Here is an 11,853-nt window from a genome sequence, read left to right as displayed (position 1 = left end):
ACATTCAGAAATAAAATAAATATGATAGCCACCCTATACCCAGATTCCAGTCATTTTCTACATCTATATTAACATTTCCAAAGTTTGAACCGGAGTCCAGACCTTCACTGCAAAGGTGAATTGTAGCGGGGGGATCAGAGTTGTTCATAGTCACCAGTCTGATTTTTTTTCAGCATAACTGGAAATAGAAGGTTTCTGGGAAATGTGGTCAAAATGCTCAAGATGTGTTCAGGATTGTATAATATAAAAAGGTGATTGAAGATTCATTAAAAAGCTTGAATGCATTTGGGTTCATTAGCAACACATTCAACTCACAACTGCAACATGATTGTGACTTCTGTAAAACAAGAATATATCTGACTGTGAATACCCAGAGAAACTTTGATATAAACTCATCTTTTTTGCTAACATGCTTTTTTGTTGAATTTTTAAAAATTAGTTCTTACAATTCATAATTTGCAAGCCTGGTATAGAAATCCAGGGACAAGTAGCTACCTTGCCCTTTAACCCCAGCATTATAAAAGCCTTGGTTAACACACACACAGTGAAACATCTCACAAATAATTATTAGGATTCTGTTTTTGTACTTGACCTGTTTCCAAATAAACCAATTATAATTCATCAGTATAGAGTATAAGTCAAGTATAAAAACAGAATCCCAATGGGACAGAATAACCTAGAAGTAAAGTTGGGGAGGCCATAGTCCTCAACGTTTCTCAAACTCTAAACCATAATTGCATGGAATTTAGGAATTTGATTATTTAAATACCATTGAAAGATTATGAGAATCTTAGGAAGTCTTTGTACACAAAACCAATGTTGGATGCCTATGATCTTCAGACATGTTTTTTTTTTTTTTTCTGAAAACACTTCTGTGGTCCGTCAATTGTTGAAAAAATTTTGTGCATTATGAAATGGAAAAACATGACATAGGAGACCCAGAACTGTTAAACAGTTAAAAACTACAGCAAATGGTCCCCTTAGTTTGCAAAGATTTTCAAAGTGTTATAACAGGTGGTGATGTTACATAATGCAAAGTGAAGAGAGATCTCCCAAATGCACAGTTGTTTGACGTAGTTGCCAAGTCTAATAGAATATAATTAGTGTATAAACAGGAAAGAAAGAATAATGGCTCTTTAGGGCAACACTGATCATTTTAAAAACTTTTCAAAACGTGTATTTCAACAGCAAAAAAACAAAACAAAAAAAAAAACGTGCACTTCTAAAATTCTCACCAAGTTCTACTCAAGTGATTCCAGTAACAAGACTTTTTGGTCTAAACAGAGCTCAACACATACATATATTAAGATATAATGTAATAATATTACAAGAAGTGCATTTGTCTTTTTTCCCCACACGTTTCGCAACATAACTGTAAACATGCCTCATTCCCAACATACACACAGAGAAAGATAGAGAGAGAGAGATTTATTTGTGCGGTTTTCTGGAATGTTTTGGAAATAGTGCTTAGTTCTCTCACATTAATAATTCTTCCATAATGCATTCCTGCAATGAGGGGTTAGTTCCATGTTGTTGGTAAATCAATAAGGAAGTTATACCATATGGGAAGGATAATGGTATTTTCCTTGGTGAGCCATCATAAGACAATATAAAGAATGTTGGTGATTTCAGCAGTTCAAAAATGATGGCTTCACCAAACTCCGTACAATTGTCATCTATAAAAAAAATAGTGAAGTTTCTAATACTTGATGTGGCTTATCATATACTCGTTTATGACTTCATCTATCTAGGTGAGTAAAATAGGGAAAGCTTAACATCATCCCTTAAAAATACCCTGAAGACTTTGGTAGAACAACAAAGACAACATATTGATTCTGGAGTATGGGGCAGTGTGTGTGCACATTTCTATGTATATATAAAAAATAAAACGCACATGCTCTTTAAAGTTTATTGTCATGATGCCAGCAGCCTGTTTTCTGTTATTCTTTAAACCCTACAGTAGATTCCTGTTTTATGTAAGACTGTTTGCTTCTAACCCCCTTTCCTATAGTAAAAATTCCAATGTAGCATGCAATCCACTCCCCATTTTATGAATTCCAGGAATTTATTAGCTGCTGTGTCAGCTGCTTGTCATTTGTGCTACTCAGCTGTCTACTACTACTCGAAAATCTTTTGCATGCCAGACTTCTAAGCATACATTCTTTGACATCCAGAAATTCAAATAAATGACTTTTCTTCTTTTTGTCTCTTATCTTCTCAATTTCAAGATTCAGAGATGACATTTAGGCACACCTGTCATATTCATGTGGAGCACACTAGACCCGGAGTCACAAAGGCTTCCTTCCTTATAATAAACTATAAGCTAAACTTTAAATTCCTAGGCACCCAAATTACGTTCTTTGCTGCCCTGTGCAATGTTTTGATAACATTTCAAATAGTTTAATGCAGAAATATATTGTTATATATGGTGTATATATATATATATATATATATATATATATATATATATAGTGTTATGATAATAAAATAACCTATTTAAAGCAATTTTTTTCATATACCAAAATTTGTATACTTGTATGTAACACCTCCCAGGGTTTCTTTTAACATCATGAAACACCCCAGTCCTGGAAACTGAATCTTAAATTACTAACTTGCAGCAGACATTTCCCTATGGTTGGATAGTAAATCCCTCTACACTACACTAATAACCTTTAGTTGATGTTCCTGCTGGACTTGTGCTGTGTACAGACTTTTAATTGATTGTTTGGGTAAAAATCCAGCATTGGTTTAGTGCCTGTACCACTGTTTTTTAACGATTGGCCTTGGCGGATTACTATGACTGTACAACAACCAAGATGGGGTCAGTAAGGATGGAGAGGGTTACGTACCAGCGCATGTGGAAGGTATTCCCAACTCCTTGAGGCTTCCCCACTGCTTTCCCATATAGAGGGGTAATTCTTTCCTGTATAGAGGGGAAATTCAGGTCAGAATGAAGGGTCACAGCCATGATGGAGGAGGTTATAACCAAGATGAAGAAGTCAGCTAAGATAAAGGGGTTGTGTTCAAGCCAAGATAGAGATGGTCTCAAGCAAGGGTTCAACACATGACTCCACTTTAGCAGGATGGTGTAGAGGGAAACAGCACCTCATCTATATCACCCCTGATTTCTTTTGAGCTTAAAATCACTTATCCTAGTACAATCAAGAAAAGGGGGCCTAATCCAGTGATTTTCTACTTTTTAACCTTGTAGCATGGAAAAAGACAAGCTGAAAGGTTTTACCTTAAAAGCGTCCATGGGCAGACATCTGGGGGTTGGGGACTTAATCTAGAGGGGTTGTAACATGGCTGTAAAGCCTTAATTCCCAGTGCTGGAAGTTTCACATGTATGTTAAAGATTGTTGCAAATGACTTCTCTTCTGCCTGTATAGCACATACATATACACAACCTTCTGGTTGATTGTCCCATTCCTGTGGTTTAAAGACAGCAGAAGTCTGTGTCCTCCTCACATCTGTGACTCCGTGCATAACAAATGTGGCTGCCTGGAAGAAGCATGTTTAGCAGCAATCAGCAAAGTGTGGAGAGGGAAGCAGTTTGACTTAATGCAGAGGCCACAAATTGTGGTCTGCATGTTGCCTATTAGCACAGCTCTGTTGTTTATATCCAAAATTGTAAGTGATTCTTGAAACAATAAAGCCAACTAGCTTTAGTGAGACTGCTTATATGTAACACGGTGCCCCTCTTCAAATAACCAGACACATGTAGGTAAGAATGGGGCACTAGTCAAGGTAAGTAGCTTTACCTTTCCCTTTCCACAACCATGCCTTCTATTACCATTATTAAGAACTGTAGAATGCACAAAGAGGCCTTCTGTTTGCATTGACTGTACTGTCAAAGTCAGCCATAACAGACACCCATAGACTATTAGTGAATTCTCCATTGTGAGTTGACAGGCAGGTGCACAACTTGCTTTACTGTGGTGGGTTGGATGTGAACCCTTAGATCACCCACCTTGCCCTAAGCCCTGCCAATATTGCTTTGTGGATGAGCCAGTTCTGCAAGATGCGGGTTTTAGGGTATATGAAAAAAACGCAATAACTGCCTAAAAGAATATGGATGAAGGCTAAAATCTTGGTCAGGTTTTCTTTGCCAAGTAGTGGTGGGAGTGTCACATCATCAATAATAGTGTCCAAAGACACACGTTAGGAGTTGAAAATAGAATGGTACAAGATAGACAATGCTTTTTGGTGGCTTAGACATTCCCTCTTTATATCTGCGGTGACTGGAATGCTTTTAGTTCCTTTATTTAAATAATCAAGAGCAGTAATGGCAGTATTACCGGTTGTGAGGCTGCAAACAGGGCTGAGGGACCTGCCTAGAATGCAGCGCTGCAAGGAATGTGGGGTGGGTACAGCTGTGGCCGTTGCCTCTCCTGCCCCTGTATTGCCCAGCCATGTGCAGGATTGACTGCCAGCTCAGTGGTAGTGGTGTCAGCATAAGAGCTGTTCTTTCCGTATCAGGGACATTCTTTTTGTCAAAATGGGAAGTCTACATTTTTATCAGGGTCAATGTTTAGATGGGGAAAGGCCCCCTATATTCTTTAGGACCCCAAGAGATTCCTTTACCTGCCCTCAGCAGCCCCTATACTTCTCCAGCTTACATTTAGCAATTATTGTCTAGGAAAGGGCAGACTGACAGATTAGCAACTGTATAAATTGGTAATAAAATGCAGTGCATTATTGTATGCATTGCTGCACAACAGGGGTCACAAACTTTTTTGGCTGCTAGGCCATTTTAGGAGGTCAAGAAGGCACATTAGGCCAGACTCTCTGTCAAGTACCGCACTGATGCCTCCGCCCCCCACCAGGAACGCCCCTGAAGGGAAAATCCCTCTCCTCCGCAATGCATACGTAGAAGAAGGAATGTCCCTTTACCCCCGCATGCGGAGCCGTGGGTCGCCGACCCCTGCCGGCCAGGATTAGGCCGGATCGACCAGGAGGGCCTTAGGCCGGAATGGACTTCTGGCTAGGCCGTATCTGGCCTGAAGGCCGGAGTTTGCGGATTCTTGCTGTACAAGTTTGTTTAGGCTGTAGTTGCTGGAAGGATGAATAAAAATATATCTGGGTCCAGAAATGAATCTCTGAAATCTGAAATGAGTCTATACTCAACATACATATGCATCTAGAGAAATATTATATTTAGATTCTTTGCACTACTCTGAGCTTTAACTATCTGCTCTCTCCCAGACAAAGAATTCAGGATTTCCAAGGCTCCCATATATCTGTACAGGCCGGGACTGTTGCTATGCTCTAAATACATCTCCATATACTGTAATATAATCTTACATCTATTCCTTTGCACATGACTTGGAGTTCACATCTCCCTCCAGAAGGAAGAATGTACATGGACAAAGTTAACCAACTGCCAATTGCGTGAAAAGCAACTGGCAGTTTAATCCAAACCAGACGCTTTACTATGCACATTTATAATTAACCGCTAGCTCTTTCAGTAAGCACAGCAGATGCTGAGCATAACAGTTTCAAAATGTCAAGAATTTTCTTTTGGCTTTGTGATCTAGGATTTTGTTAGAAAGCAATCAACCTCTGAAAAGGAGCCTTTCTCATGAAACATCCAGCTCTAGAGGTCAGCAGTGGAAAAGTTTATGTTATGTTTGTGCTTACAGTATAAATCCTTTCTTTGCTTAAATGGGAACCAGTCCTGATAGGGCTTACACAAGAAATACATTATTATTATTATTAATATTTAAATATGAGATCCGTACAACAGAGTGAGCTTCGGATCTTGCTTAGCTTTACTTCCTTTGCTTGAAGCGGACATTCTAAGAAAGAAAAGAAAACTCTGGGGTTGGTTATAGTTGCCAGCATTCCTGGAAAAGTTATGATAGGAAAAAAAAGGAAATGTAGATTACACATTCCCTGACATAGGACATTTTTGCTGCCTCATCTGTTTAGACATTTTGTGAGCCATTGGGGGTGTGAAATAGCAGGACTGATCTGCAGAAATGGGGACACATCAGTTATGGTCAGAAAGTTCAAAGAGCAACGTCCTGCAGAAAGCATATCAATCAAATGTAAGCTAAGAGAAGTCAGGAGAATACGGAAACTTTTTATGACCATGGTAAGTAAAAATCAGCAAACAAGTGTAATACCAGGACCGAATGGGGATTTGAACCCAGTAACTTTGTGTTGATTGTAACTCCAGAATTTTAAGATCAGAACCTTGAACTATTTCCCTGGTAAGGGGGTCCTGTCCTTCTCATGAAATATCACAGGACTTTGCACTTCATCAAAATCGTTACCCCCTAAAGTATAGATGTGGACGTCCAATTTTGCATAGTGTGTGAAAGGGTCAGAAACTCTGTCCAGATGTCTCTGCTGTCAGTGTTTAAAAGACTTTGCTCTGGTATGTTGTGACAATGATGGCAGGAACAGGAATATCCCCGTTGGGTAGTGCGTAATACCTTTATGTCCCAGAAAGCAGTATCTGATATCGGAAGAGGGGAAATTATCCCTATGGGGTCACAGCAATAAAAACCCAAATGGCATTCCGACTATTTTCTACTTTATCCAAGGAATAAAAAAACTCTCATCAGCAGATTAATATTCTTTATACTCAATAAGTTCTTTTCTGCTGTATGTTGCTTGTCAGCACATGTGCATTGAGCACAATTGAATGGATCCCAGTGCTCATCCTCCCTCTCCAAATTTGTATATTGTTGTAGAGGTGAATACAAGAGGCTCAAACCAAGTCAAATGTTGGTACTTCCAAAAAGCTTTTTTTTATACATTTTACAATGTAATAATGAAAAAGCTAAACAAATATTTTTTTCTATTAGTCTGAAATTCAGCTTTAAGTTGGCTATCGACAGTAGAGGGTAATTTCACATGGAGAAATAATTTGTCTGACCTCAAACATTTCTGCTGGCAGTGCATTCTTAAACCCAAACCCAATGTAACCAACTGGGCTTAGGCCAATGGAAAAGAGCAGAGAAGGAAGACTGCAGGCAGATCCAATAACAATTTAGCAAGGAAAAGTAACAAACAGGCAAGGTTTTTTTAACAGTTTTAATTACAGGTTGCGTTTGCAAATTTCATAGAGATTACTGAAGAAGAACCAGACACCTAAGGTCTATGGGTGACATTATCACAATCCCCATTATCTGTTATTCAAACAATTAAAAAGTTTTTGGAAAAGAAGAAGATATCCTAAAAAACATTTAGACAGAAAAAAAAATAGGTTTGTACCTTGCTGGAGTCCAATACTCGATATCAATCAGGCAGAAGGCGCCTAATCAAATTAATGGTTTGTTTAGCTTTGCACATCATCATTTCTATTTTATATTGTACTGAATAGAAAATGTTAAGCATTTATAGCTTAGGTCGAAATAATGTAAAAAAAAATTAAAGAAAGTAAATTTTATTTTAAGGGGAACTGTCTATCATGTTAACCTGCAATCAAACTATTCTTTCTTTGTTTACCGTTGTCCCAAAGGAAGCATTATGTAAATATTATGCCACAGCCAACGCAGTTTGAATTTTTGTCTCTTTATGAAAGCATGTTGATCTCATTACGAGCTCCAGTTTGCAAAGACTTTCGGTTATCAATCTCTGCAGTGGAATTCCTTCACCCTATTTTGAAGGGTTACACAAGTGGTTTGCAAGCATGGTAAAAAAAAAAAAAATTGTTTCAGGTATGTAAGTATTTGTACACTGTATATTTCTGCTCTTTAATGTATAAGAGGTAGAGTAATCCCCTTGGTTAGGGTTTACTTTAGTTAGCGCCAACCCATGTTTATTCATAGAAAAATTAAAACTGGATTCAATTGCTCTGGACACATCACGTGCTACCCCCATCTCAACGTCCCCTGAAGAAGCCATATGGCGAAATGTGTCGGGACCTGACTTTTTTCTGTGAACTAATGTTGTCTGGACAGCAACTTTGGCCATTAACCCCCTAGTGGAAATCCTGAGTGTGACTCTGGGTGGATTTGCCATGCAAAAAGCGGTAATCCTGAGTCACACTCGGGGTTGCTAAAAAGATTAAAAACACTTACCTTGTTCCGTTGTCGTCCCCCGGCGTTCTGCTGGTCTCCAGGACACGACTTCTCCCTCCAATCTTCAGCCGGCAAATGCAAAGACGATCTTCCAAGTGCTGTTGGGGTGGGTGGGAGAAGGGGCGGAAATGCAAATAATTTTGTATTGAATTCAATACAAAATAGCTGTATTGAGTCCAAGTCATAGAAATCTTGATATAATATATATATATATATATATATATATATATATATATATATATATGCTACTGTACAGTTATATTACATGTATCTCTTTTTTTATTTAAAGTTTATTAAATTTATTAAATATTGGTCATATTTCGGTGAATTTTGCCTAAGAATTATAGGCCTACAATTTAAAATAAATTTCCATGCAAAAAAAAAAAAAATGTTACGCTTTTTGTGTGGAAATACAAACAGAATTAGAATGCTAGGGGAGTTAGGTATCATTTAGGATTTTTGCTAGTTGAACTATGTCAAGCAGATATTCACCCATTAAGTATTCATGACTTTTCCAATCCCCCTCTCTCCTGGTTTCATCCATACATACTTTTTATGACAATTTATTCCATTTTTTATCTTTTTGCTGTTTAGTGAGGCTTATGAGCAGCATGAACTTGCTGGATCATGATGAGGGTGGACGGGTCAGTTGGGCTAACCAGGATGTCTCCCATTATTCTAATACAAAGGCTTCTGAGCCACTGATTGGAGGACAGTATGCAATTCTGAATTATTTGATGAATACTTGTATATGGTCAGTAAGTCCAAAAGTTAATAAAGCCCCATACATCGAATTTCAATAGTGCTTCCTCAGAAATGAATGTGCTAAAGACATATAAAAATATAATATATTTTTATATTCTAAGGAAACTCTACATTTATAAGTTAGAGCTGAGCTTTTGAGAAGCACAGAAACATCTGCCCATCTTCAGGTGCACAAGGAACCAAACCTGTGTGTTTTGTCATTTGACATATTTGTTAATGGATTCTGTTTTTATCAACAGAATGACACATTTTCCTACATAGCGTAGCTATAATGTAGTTTATATGATTTTCAGTTAATTATTTTTCTTCTGCAAGGAACGCAGATATTGAGCATTTCTATATTGGATCAGTGTGTAAAATGGCCTCCCCCCTCTATTGCCGGAAACACGTGCGTTAAGCCTCTGAAAAATGTCTAAAAAAAAGAGGGGGCACGGTACATGCCCGCCCCACTACACCCCTGCCTATGTGTCACTCAAAGGGGAAGAAACTTCCCTCAGAGAGATGTCATGATACCAGAACCCGCCCAGTCTTCCATCGCTCAGAGAAACAACACATCCACCACCCTGAGCCTGCAATTCCGTACACGTGACATGGTCCACGGCCCCCAGTGTGGTTCTTCTCCTGACCTCATGGGGGGGGGGGCGAACCGGCCAATGCTGCAGACCACTAAAGAATTCTTTGCAAAATAGGAGTGGGCAGGCATGTGCATTCCTGAAAAAAGTGAGGGCGTCCTCACCCGTACCTGACCCACTACAGCCCTGGTCAGGTAGACATTTGGTTATGGTTAAATAGAAGCCTATAGCACTACCAGGAATAAAGATCTTCAACAGGCTAAGTAAAAACATATTTGGTAATCATTTAATATAATTCTTTGCATCAGATTCTCATTAAATTGCACTAAGTTTAGCATTGCCATCTTTAAGCACAAGATTTTGTTCTTTTTCAACTGTGCAGGGCTTTGTTTGGAACCAGGCTCAGCTTCCAGGTAATTTAGAAATGACAGGTACAAGGCTTTAGTAAACGGGGCAGAAAACCACACAGGATGAATGCTGGAGATAAACTATACATATCACATGGACTATGATCTGTTTTGCTAAAGCTTGAAGTATGATGTGAGTTGAAAGAAACATGAGCTTATGGTAATCATTTAAAGTGTACCTAAACTTAGAAATTTCACTTTACATAAAAGGGTAGACAAACCTTTTATGTAAAGTAAAAATTCAGTTTTTTTTTTTTTGTTTTTTTTTTAAGTGCAACACCCTTTTTTTAAAAATAAATAAATATATAAAAAAGGTGCAGCACCACCCCTTATTTTCGATCGCCTAGGCCAGAGGTCAGTAAACTTTTTTAGCCACTAGGCCATTTCAGGGCTAGGCAGGAGCACAGTGGGCCGGACTCTCTCTCATGTCCCGCCCTAATAGCTCTGCCCCCACCAGCAACGCCCTCTGAAGGGAAATCCCTCTCCCCTGCATTTGCATGCATTTGGAGTAGGGGGAATGTTCCCTTTATACCCCAGTGGCAGAAGTGTTAATGCCAGCTGCGGTAAATAGGGAAGGGAGCCACAACACGGGGGCTCAAGAGCTGCATGTGGCTCCAGTAGTTTGTTCTGGCTCCGCCGCCGGTTGCCGGCCAGAAATAGGCCGGATTGTCCAGGGGGCGTTAGGCTGGAACAAACTACTAGGCTGTATCTGGCTTAAAGTCCGGAGTTTGCCAACCTCTGGCCTAGGCGATCGAGAATGAATGGGAGGGCAAAGCCTCCCAAGATACCTACGTCACTCATCTTGGGAGGCGCTTGGGTGCTCTTTCTGCGCATGCCTGAGCATCTTGGGCATGCTCAGAAGGAGCCTTTTCGCACAAAGATAAACATTTGCCAATCTCATGCGTGCGCAGTGAGATTGGCAAGTTTTTATTCCATCCTGTGTCATCCAATCTCACGCCTGGGTCGGGTGACATAGCATGAAGAACCAGGAAAAAGAGAAGATGGTGGAGCCTGGAGCGCCGGCTCCGGGATGACGCGGGACCCTATGCAAGACACCCCCAGATGGATCGGATTGCCCTGCAGGATTGAAGTTTATTTTTTTTTTTAGGCACATTTCAGTTTAGTTACTCTTTAGGGTATACTATCAGTACAGAATTTTAGTGAAAAGGTACTAATATCCAGCTGTCCAATCCACACCTCCCATGCCCTTGCCCCCCTTCCTTCCTGTAATTGCTGCCCTGTACTTTTTATTGTGCAGATGGGATGGGCATCGATTCCTGTGCAGCAACTGATGCTAATGGAGGTCTAATTAGGCACTGATAGGAACAGGCGTTGGTGAAAGAAGGTCAGAGGCCAGACACAAAGTGCTGTCTTGTGTTGAACCCTCCACTTGGCTACCAGGAGAAGAGCGAGCATAGGGGAAAAAAAGTAAGAGACAGAGGGCAGGAGAAGATAGAACAACTCAGCGGTAGTGGCACCAAGATATAGTGTCAGTTACCTTAGCTGTCACAGGGATACCTGCTTGTCAAGAGGGTACCTTATACTGGGGGAATCTACCTCTCCCCGGGAGTACGTACCTGTCACTAGAATATCCATTACTAAGAAATCTCCTTTTCTTGAGGGACAGCTACCTTTCATTAGGCTACCTGCTTGGAAATCTGCCCTCCACCAATGGCATACCTGCCTGTCACTAGGGTACCGGTTACTGTGGAATTAGCCTGTCACTGAAGTATTTGCCTTTTAGTGGAATCTGCCTCGCTAGCCCTCCACGTCTGTGAAGGTGGACAGCACTGCATTACTCATCAACAAATGTATTTTGAATGCAAGCACTTCATTTACTTGCAATAAGTATTTTGCATTATTCAGTACATTATTATTAATAAACAGGATTTATATAGTGCCAACATATTACACAGCGCTGTACATTAAAATAGGGCTAGCAAATGACAGACAGATACAGGAGGAGAGGACCCTGCTCCGTAGAGTCTCCGAAGAGACTGGAGGAAGAAGCAGCACAAATAGCCAATCACTTCAGCTGTAGTGCAAGATGCTTGCAATCTTCACAAATCCAACTCT

Source organism: Pyxicephalus adspersus, chromosome 10, assembly GCF_032062135.1.
Source record: "Pyxicephalus adspersus chromosome 10, UCB_Pads_2.0, whole genome shotgun sequence".
Classification (NCBI taxonomy): Eukaryota; Metazoa; Chordata; class Amphibia; order Anura; family Pyxicephalidae; genus Pyxicephalus; species Pyxicephalus adspersus.
This window is presented reverse-complemented; position numbering follows the sequence as displayed.